The sequence below is a fragment of the Furipterus horrens genome, unplaced genomic scaffold (genome assembly GCF_987537825.1).
Source record: "Furipterus horrens unplaced genomic scaffold, mFurHor1.1.pri manual_scaffold_12, whole genome shotgun sequence".
Classification (NCBI taxonomy): Eukaryota; Metazoa; Chordata; class Mammalia; order Chiroptera; family Furipteridae; genus Furipterus; species Furipterus horrens.
The window spans coordinates 78,365,059-78,378,457 of NW_028327182.1; positions in this window are offsets into that span (position 1 = coordinate 78,365,059).

Here is a 13,399-nt window from a genome sequence, read left to right on the forward strand (position 1 = left end):
TTGCCCTTTGAGGACTCTTTACATCTGGAGACACAAACAAACAAAAAAGTTGCTCAGGGTCTAGTCAAAGAACATGTATAAATGACCAACAGACATGGACAACTAAGTGGGGACTAAATGTTGGAGAAGGAGGGGACAGGGAGCAGGGAAGCAAGAGGGGGAAAAAAGTGAGACAACTGTAAGGGGAAAACAAACAAAAAAATTTCTAGTGGGGGAAAAATGAAAATATGAAGAATGGAAATGCCAGTTCAGTGAATATTAGAGGGACAAGGATTTCCCTTCACACTGTATATTTTTCTCCCTATCTGATCCCTCCAGAGTTTGGCATTCTAAAGAAGTAAGTAATGACATAAGTTTCTTTGCATAAAACTAATAAGACCAGTTGTTAACAGAGGTTTTTTTTTTTTTTTTTTTTTGACCAAGACTTTGACTGGAATGTAAGCCTAAAGGAGACATGCTTGGTCTGAGGTTGTTACCAAAAAGCCCTGAGGAACTGGGAATGACTTTCGAAGGTAATAAAAGCCCGTGAGATAAAAGGCCTGGTACCATGGTTGGTTGTGCGGTCCACAGCAATCTTTCCAGGGAAGGAACAAAGGTTGCTTTCCTCAAAGATGGCTAGAAGGGACCTTAAGACACAATGAAAAACCAGAAGGACTTGGAAAAGACAAGTGTGTACAGGCAAGGCTGAATGCCAGGTATGTGGCTCAGCTTCTGTGCTCTGAAGAGCAAACTGAAGGTCACCCTAAATGTTCCTTGGGTAAGTTCCAGCAAAGCAGAACTAAAGTTCATAAGTGATCATTTGCTGCTCTTGTTGTGTTTATGCAAATGAACAGGATAACTTAAAAGTGGACTTAATGCAGTCCCTTTAATGACAAGGAGGGTAATCTTAGGGAGAAAAATCATTATTCAAGGAAAATCACAATGATCAGTGGTAGACTATAAAATAGTGCAGCTAACCGTCTTTAAAGTTTTTTTTCATTTAAAATATGTTTTCACTTGAAAGTTAAACCATGTCTGTGGTATCATCAAAGATATTTAAGTTACAGGCAAGAAGAATGTCAAGTGCCTTGCAAATGAATGTCTTTCCAATAAGACAGTCTTACAGATTTAGAGACTTGTTTGTGGGTTATGTTACGTAAATTAACATGTGTTTTCTGTTTTCAAAGTGTATAAGCCTATGATCTCATTACCTGAGTGATTGTCTGTACGTATAGGCCTCACTTAATCCTGTCTGCATCGAAGTGGCTGGGTTGGTGAAGTATGGGGTAATCTGTGGGCTTCACTTTAAAACTGGTTTCTCTTTTCTATCCTAATGGCTTGGAGAGAAAGAGCCCAGAGGTCTGAGAGGGGGGAAACCTAAAATATTTCCCTCAGCCCAAACTAAGTATAATGGGCGAAATGGTTTTGGACAGGTGAGGTGTGCCTGGCACACCTTCCTCCAAAGAAGCCCTTCTTTTCCCTAATGTGGGACATTGAAAAATTAATACCTGCCTTTTGTCGTCTAGTGGTTTGTTTGAATAATGTCTTTTAACCCTTTTTGCCAAATCTGTTGCCCCCAGAATACAACAAGGATGCCAGCCTGTTAAACCAAGCACGCCGTTGTCCGGAGACAGCCAAATGACCTGGAGTCTGCACGATCCTTCCTCATGTGGAAAGACCACCCTCCCCCCCCCACATCCCCACTCTTATTAGGGATTTGTGGACCCAAGGGTAGGTGGGATGACGACCATGTTCAGCTTGAAGCAGCTAGAGGAGCTTGAGACCTTCGCCCATTGTCCTTTATAAGATTATAAAGGGTCCTAATATCTGAGAGGGAGGGATTGCTATTTCTTATTGTTAAAATAATTAAGTAATCACTTATTGATTAAAAAAAGAAGAAGAATATATGAAAGGGTGAAATGGGAGAGCTTGTATGTACGAACCATGGGCATAGACTTGGGGGGCGGGATTGCTGGGGGAGGCGGGTGCTGGGTGGAGGGGAGTAAAGGGGAAAAAATTGGAACTATTGTAACAATATAATCAATAAAGTACACTTAAAAAAACACAAATGCTTAAAAAAAAGTTGCTCAGGGTGAGAGCAGGTGAATAGGGAGGGTGGAGCATGGGAGTCATGTTGTTTTTGGTCAAAAACTGCTGAACACTCAGTGTGGTGTGGGCAGGTGTGTTCATGAATTGTCCATCATGAAATGGACAAACACGTTGAAAGAGTTCAAAAAAGTTCACTGAAGCCAAACACAGCCTCTCACAACAACGCCAGCTGGTACCATGATACAGATGGATTCCCAGAACACTTACCTAGCAGGGAAGCCTGTACTATAAGAGGTCTACCCTCCAGAATATAATTCTGGTTTCTTTGGATCCCCCTTCACACAAATAATTTGCATAGATGAAATATATTATCTAATACAGGTAGCCACAGGGAAAGAGGAAATTCTGTTTATTGAGGGCCTGCTATGGCCAGTATCTTACAAACATTATTTGTTATAATTATTACTTTACTGATAAAGACACTAAGGTTCAGAGATGTAAAATAGAAGCCCAACTTCAAGTAGCTACACAGGCAGGGCCATGTGTAAAAGCTGGATCTGTCTGATGCAAAAACTGTGCTCTTTCTCTTGACTCCCAAAGACTTCCTTTTATTACATGGGGACATATTAAACAGTATCTTCCTTCATTGGGACCAGCTCATTTTCAGGTGGAGTGTATGTTTGTCCTCAGGCCCTGATATGAGCCTGCCCTACCACTGTCCCCCTTCTCGTACCATCCTGCACAATGGGTACGTGCTGCTAAGAGTGGTGCTTAGAAGCATGAAGTTTTGCAATGTACCATGACCTAGGTGCTTAACACCAGTGTGTTGAAGGAGTTGCACTGCTCCAGTCACATGATATTTAGGTAGCTTCCTCAGAGGTCTTTGCTCTTGGCTGGAAGGTGATCAGAAAGTACAGACCCAAAGAAGTATACTTTGCCCAACAAGGTCAGACTTGCCATTGGTCAGGCTTGTTGTTTTTGTATTTCCCATGACTGAGCCACCTTTCTGGGAAAGAGCTGTAGAGAAAAGGGGGCCAAATTACCAGCAAATCAGTCTGTGAGTGGAGCAGGTGCCTAGAGAAATGGAGAAGGGCTGTGCTCCCATCACTGGGAAGAATTATCACTCATTTGCCGGATTAGGTGGAGACTCCCAAGCCTGCCAGCCTCCATCTGGGGGAGGTTCTGCAGCTTGAGCACAGGCTTGCCTGGGCGCCGGTGATTTAGACCAGAAGATTTTATGGTCTGAAAATGGCTTTAAAATTTGTTTGGAATTACCCAGAGCACATTTTAAACACTTAAATTGCCGTCTTCATATTTTTTAGTATTTGCAATTTACCTTAGTACAATTCTTCTCCTGTCTCCCTCAGCACTTCCCTCATGCCCTGGTCTTCCCACTGGGTCCAGCTTCAGCATTTCTGCAGCTCCCACAAGGTCAGGAAGTGCCTCATCCTGACACCTGGAGCCACTCTCTCTCCTTGGCTGTTTTACCCTTTTTACTCTTGGTTGAATAGTGCTCAATAATTCTCTTTATTTGTCTATTTATTCTGGGTTGAACAGTGTTCCCCTGAACATTTGTGTCCACCTGGGACCTCAGAATATGACCTTACAATAGTCTCCCCTTATCCATGGCTTCACTTTCCATGGTTTCAGTGACCTGTGGTCTGACAATAGTAAATGGAAAATTCTAGATATAAACAATTCATAAACAGTAAATTGCATACAATTCTGAGTAGTGTGATGAAATTTCTCAATGTCCTGCCTGGGAGGTGAATCATCCCTTTGTCCAGCACCTCCATGTGGTAGATGCTCCCCTCCCTTCTTGTTTGTCACTTAGCTGTCTCAGTTATCAGAGTGACAGCCCTGGTAGTAGAGCTTGTCTTCAAGTAAGTATTGTTTTACTTAATAATGGCCCCAAAGCACAAGAGTAGTGAAGGTGGCAATTTGGAAATAGGGTCTTTGCTAGTACAATTAGTTAAGATGAGGTTATACTGAATTAAGATGGTCCCTAAATCCAATGGCTGGTATTCTTCTAAGAAGAGGTTAGGACACAGACACACACAGGGAAGGTGGCCACGTGAAGGTGGCAGCAGAGATGGAGTGAGGCAGCTACAAGCCAGGCCTTGCTGGGGGCCACCAGAAGCTGGGAGAGGCAAGGAAGAATGTTTCCCTGGAGCCTCCCAAGGGAGCACAGATGTGTGGAGACCTTGATTGCAGACTTCTGGCCTCTAGGACTGTGAGGGAATAAATTTTCTGTTGTTTTAGTCACCAGTTTGTGGTCATTTGTTACACCAGCCTTAGGAAGCTGACACGCCTTCTCGGGTTCTGCCTCCTCTTCTGCATGGCCCAGCGCCAGCTTCACAGAGGAAACCCAGGAAAGTCTCCATGACCTCACTTCCTAGAGGCAGGAGCTTAGAGGTTTGTTGGGTTTAAGGTTCATCCGTTTTCAGCCAATGGCTCATTTCTCCCTTCATTCTGTTGCTCAGTTCACTGCGAAGTTTACTCTGTTCGGCAAGGCAGTAACTATGACGTCCTGGAGATAGCATCAAGAGCAGAACTATATTATTTATGTGAATTGAACATATATTAACTTCCAGGCCTCTTCATGATTGATACTATCATTTATTCTTACACAAAATAGTCACTCAACAAGTGCTTGATGCTGGACTCTGACTTTAAACCCCATGTCCCTGTGTGTTGGGAACAGGGGCAGACTGGCTGTGTTTTTAACCAATCCAAGCTTTTCCTCTTGCCCTTCTTAACACCAGGTCCGGATGTTCCAGAAAGTTCTTCTCAATCCTACCAATGCCATGGGACCCCAACTTCTTTTTGCCACCAGCAAGCCTGCCTCTTCTTTCAGGCATTGCGTCCTCCTCCCTGCCCTGTCCCCCTTTTTTAAACTGTGAAGGCCTCGCTCCTGTGGGCTGTCAGAGGGGTTCTGCACATTTTATACCTGACAGGACCTCTCCTAGAAACCCCGGAGGGAGACACCGTTAAAGTGTTTTATGTTGGGGAATAGGCTGGTTTCTGTGCAATAAAAACCAAAGCCATTGAACAAGCAAGCTCCTGGGTAATTACTGGGATGGAGGAGATAGCTTCCATATGCTGGGTGGGTGCTTGGAGGCCAAGCCTGCATCTGCTCCCTTTGTTCTGTCAGAGAACAGAGCCAGGAGGGGGTCTGACCTCCCGATAAACCCTGAACCAGAACCCTCTGCCGAGCTTCAGGGAGAAGAGGGGGCTGGGGGTGGTGGAGGGAGGTCAGAGGGCAGCAACATCTGGCAGAAGGAGGGGTTGGTGGGGAGCTGGGTGAAAGCTGAGGGGGAAAGGGGCTGGGGCCCGGCTGCCCCCTTCGTAATCAATAAACCCTGCTACCAGAGGAGATCAGAGAACCATTCATTAACGAGCTCGTTAAGTGATTGATAGGCTTAATTTTCCCGTCAAATGTGGACTTCCCTTGTAAACATGTCAATTGAGGAAAGTTCAAGCTTGTCACTTGGATTTATGGCTGGAATAACATGTAGGTGGAAAAGAGGGGGCAGGTCCCCAGTGACCCACGCTGGCTGCTGTGAAATGGTAAGGGCAGCGTGTCCAGGTGCCTGCAAGGCTCTCCTTTCTTCCTGCAGCTGAGATAACAATCGCGGCCTTGGGTTCTCACTCTCTCATCCTCAAAGGAATGAAGAAATGGCAACCCTGCTCTCCCTGCCAGGCCTGCTCCCATGCTCCCCCCTTGGGAGGACCCTCCCACAGCTATTCACTGATTCACCTTGAAATCTGGAGGGGCATTCCAGTGTTGGAAAGGGGCATCCAGGCTGTGCTCTTGGAAAGCAGAGCTCTCTCCTTCCTCACTGTCCTGGAAGATAGAGACTAAGTGCCAACAGGAGCTGAAAAGCCCGGTAGTGTGACACAAACAAGCCATCAGCTCCTCAGTGATCTGGAAAATTGCTGGTGGCACTTGGGGGACAGGTTGGAGGGGAGGTGGGCATAGGAGGAGTAGCCTACTCAGAACACTGGAGGGCCGGTGGAAGGCAGCTGCAGCCCGCAGCCTAATGGGTGGTCCTATGGGGAGCCCCTTCCTAACTGACTCCGTTTAATGCTCCGTGGTAAATTAGCCAAGCACAGCTACACTCCCCAGATGTGCAAGAAACGCAGGCACGATACAAGTGGGCATTTTGGGTAATTGAAAATACAGCTCAAAATCCACTCTAATCCATTAGTGTTATTATCACAAAGCGCTGCATGGAGCGGGGAGGTTTTCCAGGACCCAGCCATGGTCTGCTTCAACCAGCACAGCGAGGGAAGTCGGCCTTGCCTCAGTATGAAGATCTACCTGGTCTTGCATTGTGCATGCGAGAAAGGGCCTCCCTCTTTCATGCCTTTGTATGTCCTGCAGCACCTGGTAGAGGGCTTGAGCTCAGGGGCCACTGCCCACTGGATGCAGATGGGCCAGACACTGCCCGGGAGCCCATGCCTGCTGAGCTGGACCTCGTCAGCACTCACAGCCCTTTGTTCTGTGGCACCAGGAGCTTCATCGCTGGGTCTTAGGGGACAGGTTATCTCTAGATGAAAACTCTGCAAAAGTCCTGCCTGGGAAGCACTTACCAAATTTGGGTATGCGTGTATGGGGGGGTTCAGTCAGGTTCTTAAAATGATAGGCCTCCTATAAACCCTCCTGGCTTTTCACATCATCATTGATCTGGAAAGGTGCCGCACGCAGAAGTTCAGCTTTCTGCAATGACACCAAACATGTCAGGCTCTCGGTCCTCAGGGAAGAAATCAGGCGGAACCCCTGGCTGCCCTGCTCACTGGCTCCCCTTTGATGTTCTCCCATTTTTGCCCCTGGAACTACATATTTGGTTTATTTGTCTAGGCTTGCTTACACTTCAACATTCTCGAAGTGGGACAGCAATAATGATGATAATAATAATGATGAAACCATCACTAGTTCGAGCACTTACCTTATGCGGAGCACCCTGATCAGGGTTCTGCAAATATCTGATCTCATGACAAACGTATGGTTCTGCCCAAGGCTGCATAGATGGTTGGGGATGGAGCCTGGCCAGTCCTCTGACTCCAGAGGCCAAGCTAGTGGACCACTCTGTTGCCTAACTTCAAAGCAGTCCGTGGCCACGTTAATTTTACGAAATTGCAACGTGTTTGGCATATTGGTCAGAAATCTGTATGTTTGCTTTTATGGCAGGCTCTCTGAGCACCTAATGGCAGGGATTTTCTAAAATATATTTTAGTTCAGATGTACAGGACCGTTTTTCTTCTTATCTAAGTGCTGGTGTATAAGAGGAGCTATAATATTGCTATAATGTTCTCTTGAATGGAGCCTCTGGAAAGGTGCCAGGACCAGGTTTAGACACAAGCAAAGCCTCATTGGAAAGAGTTGGGTGGGGGCTGGGAGGCTTCTCCATCATAGAGCTGCCTCTTGGCAGGTGACTGGGCCCTCACTCTCCTTTAATGCAATCAAGGCCATTGAACCCAGGCCCAGATGGCTTCCTTCCCTATGCTGTTGCCTTCTGGCCCATGATTATTGATTATTATTATTAAAGTAATATCTATTATTTATTGAGCACCTACTTGGTGCCTGGGACAGCCCACACTACTTTATATATGCTCTTTTATTAATTGGCACAGTAGCTCTATCCTGTGGAAACTCTCATTATCTCTGTTTACAAATAAAGGAACTGAAGCTTAGAAAGAGTAACTTAGCCAAGGTTAGGAGGTAAGGTTGGCTCAACTCAGCCTGTACTCTTCTACCCTCTGTTCTCAGGCAGTGAGCCTCCCACGTTCTCTGTATCTCCCAATCTCACCTCAGCTTCCTCTGCAGCAACATATTTCCAAAAGCAGCAATGAGCACAGAACACAGCCCCACAGCTGCCTTCTGAAGGGTGTTTTCTTGTGTTGACCTAGCGTCTGATCAGAGTAGAACAAGTTCTCTTTGTACCGTGATAGGACAGGTGGGAAGCTTGCCTGTGCTTTCCCTGTGTGTCCGTGGAGTGTCTGTGACAGGTTTTTTCCCAAGGATTGAGGGATTCCTTCTGTCCCAACTGGTCAAGCCCAGGGGAAGCGGACATGCCTCATCAACAGGTTCCCACAGCCTCTAAGAAGCAGTGCAGCACTCGGGGGCTCCCCTGACCCTGAAGCATCCAGGTCTCTGGTCAGCACCTCCCCAGAGTACTTAATATATTTCTGGGGACCTTCTTACCTGGATGTAGCCCTCATTCTTGGGCACCAGTTCCCCCTCTCTGAGGACTTTCCACTTAAAGAAAGAAGCAAGAAGGTGTGCCTTGTGTTTAGTAAAATATATCTTTCCAGTCTGCTCAGCCTACAATGTCCTTGAAGCCAGGCATTTTCAGGGCAAAGAAGACTTTGATCAACAGCTCCATTTCACAGAGACGGGGAGGTTCTTTAGCTTGCAGGAAGCACAAGCCCTGTCTGTGCTGCGAAGCCCATGCTTCACGGTGGCCGCTCTGGCACTAGCCCCTGGGAACCAGCAAGTGAGATGAATTAGGAGCCTAGAGCAAAATATTTGGTTTCATGCAATTTAGCTTCTTTCTGCTACTTGCTTAAAATTCTGTGGAACAATTAAATCTTAAAAGTGTCTTGTGAATGCCTTGGGCTTTCTTCTCCTTCAGGTTTATTGATTGTATTTGATATGACTCACAAGAGCAAGATTTTTTTTTTTTTTTTAAACATTCAATAAGACCATTTGGTTGGAACCCAGAAAGAGAAAGGCCATAAAAATGAGAGAGCATTGACACAATGGCAGTGGTTCCAGCAGGTGGAAAATCTCACCTTATTCTATGTACTATCTTCTTGAGGTCTCTTTGATTTTAGCTTGGCCCAGAGAGGGAACAGTTATGAATGAAGACGTGGTACCTTGCCCTTGAGTAGTGCAGACTATCTTTAGGAATAGGGGGCAAAAAATACCTGAGAGGAAAAAGGCTTAAGGACCCTTTAGGAAAATAGATAAAAGCAAATGATTATGAGTTCTTCTCCCTCCCTCCCCTCCAAAGCAGAATTACGGCTGGCTGATTGACAAGTAAACATTGGCATCCAAATTGAACTTATAACTTTCTGCACCAGGTAAGCAAACCGAGTGTCTTCCCTCCAGGGAAGTCAGAAATAAAGGAGGCATTGACGATAGAAAACCATCATAAATAAGCAAGTATTCACTTCACTTGTCTGGCCACCTCTTGGCAAGTGGCTCACTTATTCTCCTTCCAGAAAGGATGGGCTTCTTGATGTCTGAGCAGAGGACCTGAATGAATCCACAGCCTCAGAATGGCTGTTTTAAGCCTCAGTACGGCTGATTAAGCCAGGCCTTGTTGCCTGAGTTTCCTTTTTAAAACCCAGGTGAAAAGGTGTTTTACAATAACAGAAAAGGAAGAGCTGCCTCCTGTCTATCCGGGAAGATGAACTGTCTTCCCACTCCACATCAGCATAGAAGTGTCAGGAGAAGCTTGAAATACATGGCCCTGCAGAGATGTGCATGAATATCTCTCAGCAAAAGAGGAGCCTGGGCGAGAAGGTGGAGGAAGAAGCGAGCCTGCCCTGTTCTCTGACGGCCTTGTGCTTCCCAGCCCAGAGAAAGAAGGATTTGTGATGCCACACTCAATAGGGAGCAGCGATCTGCGGTTGTGAAGTGCGACACATCTGCCTTTTATAGGATTGGGATGAAAAATGCTTTTAATTAAGGAGTGGAATTGGGGCTTTTAGTCTTGCTGCGTGCTATGTACCTATCAAACCTGCTGGATGGGAATTTAATTCTGACCTCTCACCTCCAGCCTACTGTAGCCAAAGGACTCATGGGAGAACCCAGAAACCCTCAGCACCTGAGAAAATCTGAATGGCTGCTTCTGGGGTCACACTTATCACACAGAACACACCCCAGTGCAGAGAGCCCTCCCCTTCCCCAGCATGGGTGACTTGTCACATGATTCCACTGCTAGGCTTGGGAAGGAAGGGTGGGTCACTGTCATTCTTGGCTGTGGACTGAGACCATGAGCCAAGAAGGAACTCAACAAAGCTAGAAAAACAAAGAAGAAAAATAATGACAGTAAAAACCTAATAATGAAAAATTTCAAAGTAAAGCAAAACTAGAAAGGTAATGCTGGGTTGCCATATTCTCATTTGCAATAAACCCCCCTCCAAAGAATACCTCCCTTCTCCCCTAAAAAAAAAAAAAATCCCTGTAAAGGGAAGGAAAAATTATTCGGTGGAGGTGACAGCTGTCCAAGGGAGACACCAGGAGGCAGAGAGAAGGCTTGGTAGCATCTTTGTAAAATTTCAGAAGCCAGCAAAGGAGAGGAGCTACATATAATAAGAAACCACCGTTCTCTCCTGGTGAATAGCTAGATGACTGCCTGAGCTTCGTTTCTGGGCTTTCCCCCAATTTTTTTTTTTTTGAACACCTCTTGGCTCTAAGGTGCTTCCATATGAGATGTGAGTCCTTCCCTACATATTAGAAAAAGTCTCCTGGGATTTAAGACAAGAGCTCACATCCATTGACTAGTCTGAGTCAGGCCCCCAAACAGTTGATTGGCTTTTTCAAACTCTAACATTCTATGATTTTCTGTGGATTCTCTTTGGTTGACTGGTCTTCCTTCCTCTCCCCCCTTTTCTGCCTTGTAAAATTCCATTTCAGTCCTTGAAGATCCAGTGAGGGCTGTATCATTTTTTTTCTAAGGTAGGAACCTCACCCCTTTTAAGTTAATAAAAGTTTAAAAGATTTGGTATGACATTAAACCTACGCATGCTGAAATTAACCCCTCTCAATTTTCTAATTAAGTTTTTGAATGTTTATCAAAGCTGAACTGTTCTCTCATTTCTCCCTCCCTCTTTTTCTCTTGCATTTCTGCTTTGTTGATTTGCTAAACAAGTGTTCAGTTCACAGACTGGTAAACTAGCTTTAAGTTCAGTTTACACATCACCTCCTTCATAAAGTTCCCCTCTTCTGGGATGAAATAATTGCTCCTCTGTTGTACTTTGGTAGTCTAGCCCTCCCTTGCTCCCTCCTCTCCTCTTGAATCCTTCATTGACAATCCAGAGGGTGTAGCACAGATCACATTGTATCACACGTAGCTCATTATGTGTCTGTCTCCCCTGCTCTGCCAGCTGCCTTTAAGCAGAATTGCTGCCCATCTTCTTTGCATCTCCAATGCTTACTTAGCACAATGTCAGGCACCTTGGAAATGCTCAATCCAGGTCTAAGGGAACTGAATTCAGAATAGAGGAATGAAAAGAATCAGAGGAACACCATGGTAGAGTTTTGGAGTCTTGATGGAGAAGAGTGATTTTTGTTTGTAGACTCAAGATATTCTTGATATTCTGCCACTATTGAAGGCGAGGACAGCAGTGATTGACCAACTATATACCAACCTCATATAAATTACTTATAAATATCATATCACTTATAAACACATGTAGATAATTGTTCATAGTTCAGAAAGTCACTGAATGAATTAAATATATTGGTTTCCTTTCAGTTAGTAGACTTATTGCATTTCTTTTATGATTGTGTATAGAAAATCATTGACTGATTTTTATGACATTTGGTTTCAGGCATTGCGTTATAGTCAACAGTAATAATTGTTAACATTTATTAAACATTTACTATATGCCAGACACTCTTTTAGCACGTTACATATTTTAACTTAGTTGCTTGACAAAGAAATCTCTATGCAGGTCCAACATGATCTGTAATTGATATAATCATCTTGTATGGCTGCAAATAAAAATCTCATCATATCCTGTAGGCATATGGATAGCAATATGAGTAGAAGACATTGAACTATTGTGACTGAGGGAGAGTATTTATCTAGCCCACATAATTATGGATTCATTTTGATGGTCTAAAAAATGTTGACATGTGGACTCATCAGCTTTACATCTTGGGAGCAATAGGGTTCGGTGTCGTCACTGTGGTGTCAGAGCTTTGGGCAGAGTCTTGCAAGAGAGCAGGAAAGAGAAGGTTCCACCCTTTGTCTCCAGTACCTTCTGCATGTCTGATGGGAAGGAGCTGTTACAGACCCCATGGATTCATTTGGTCCCAACCATGAACTTGGGGCTATGTGTCTAAAGAACTAGAGGAATGATGACTCACTGGAACTTCCTTTATTGAGCTGGAACAGATGTGCATTTTGTCCTTTGCCATTATTTCTATGTGCTGATTTTTGCTATTAAGTCAAAACATAGAGGTTAAAGTGTTCATAGATTCAAGGAGGCTGTGATATCTCACTTTTTGTTCTGGAGTCAAATTAAGTTTTGGTCATGATGAGAAAAGAGAAAGTTGTCTTTATGCTTGATCCATAACAGGACCTTAACTTGTGCTTGTTGAGTGAACCAATTTCTATCTAACCTACACTAGCACTGGGAGAGCAGTTTGCTATCTAATTATGTCAGGTTCACACCCTATTAGTATTTATTCTGGTTAATATAATGCAATTAGAATATAATCATATTAGTCTTTTTCAGATCATGTCAGAAAAATAAAAGCTATGGAAATACCAGGGCTAATGTACAGTGATATGAAATACTTATAGTTAATGTGTTGAAATGCTTGGATTGAGTTAGGCATAAAAAGGAAGTGAGGGAGTGAGAGGAGTAAGAGAATCAGATCTTTGGCTTCTTCTGAGACTCCTGTTTAAGTGCTTATGGACTCAGAGATATCTTGCTGCTGCCTTCTCTCTCTGATGGGGCCATGATCCTTTGAGTGTTTCTTGAAACAAACTCCTCTGTTAGGGTGTGTTCACAATGGTGGTCTTTCGGTTAACAATGGAAAGACAGATCGAGATCTAATCCCAACTCTTCTCTAAGTGGCTGTGTAACTTTGACAAGCCTCCTACCCTCTCTGCACCATAATCTTTTACCTGGAAAACAAGGAGGGTGGCCTAGACAATAATAGGATCTCCTGGCTCTGTTATATTTAATGATACTATGACTTCTCAGAGCCTAAGCTGACCTATGAGGCACGTAAGCTGACTCTATGTTTTTTCTGCCTGGAGCTGACTCCCAAAGCAGCCACAGAAGACCAGCACTTTTCACTGTGACAACTCTTTGGTGCTATTCATTGCCTGTAGCCTTGTTCTGCCAGGTCTTTTAGGATCTGGGTGGTCAGGTGTAGGCAAATAGTTGCTTCAAAGTGTATCAAACTTATATAAAGCTTGGGTTTGTCATGCTTCCCATTCTTCAGCCCTTTTCCCAGCACCTTGGTTTTTTCCTAGGTGTAGGTGGGGAATTTGGGCAGGTAGAAAATTCTAGAAATTAAGCCAAGTGAAGAGGAAAGATTAGTTTTGGAGCCATATAGCATTTTCCAATGGAGCTTTGGTTGGGAAGTCAAAAGACATCCTAGGGGTGGCTCTTATCC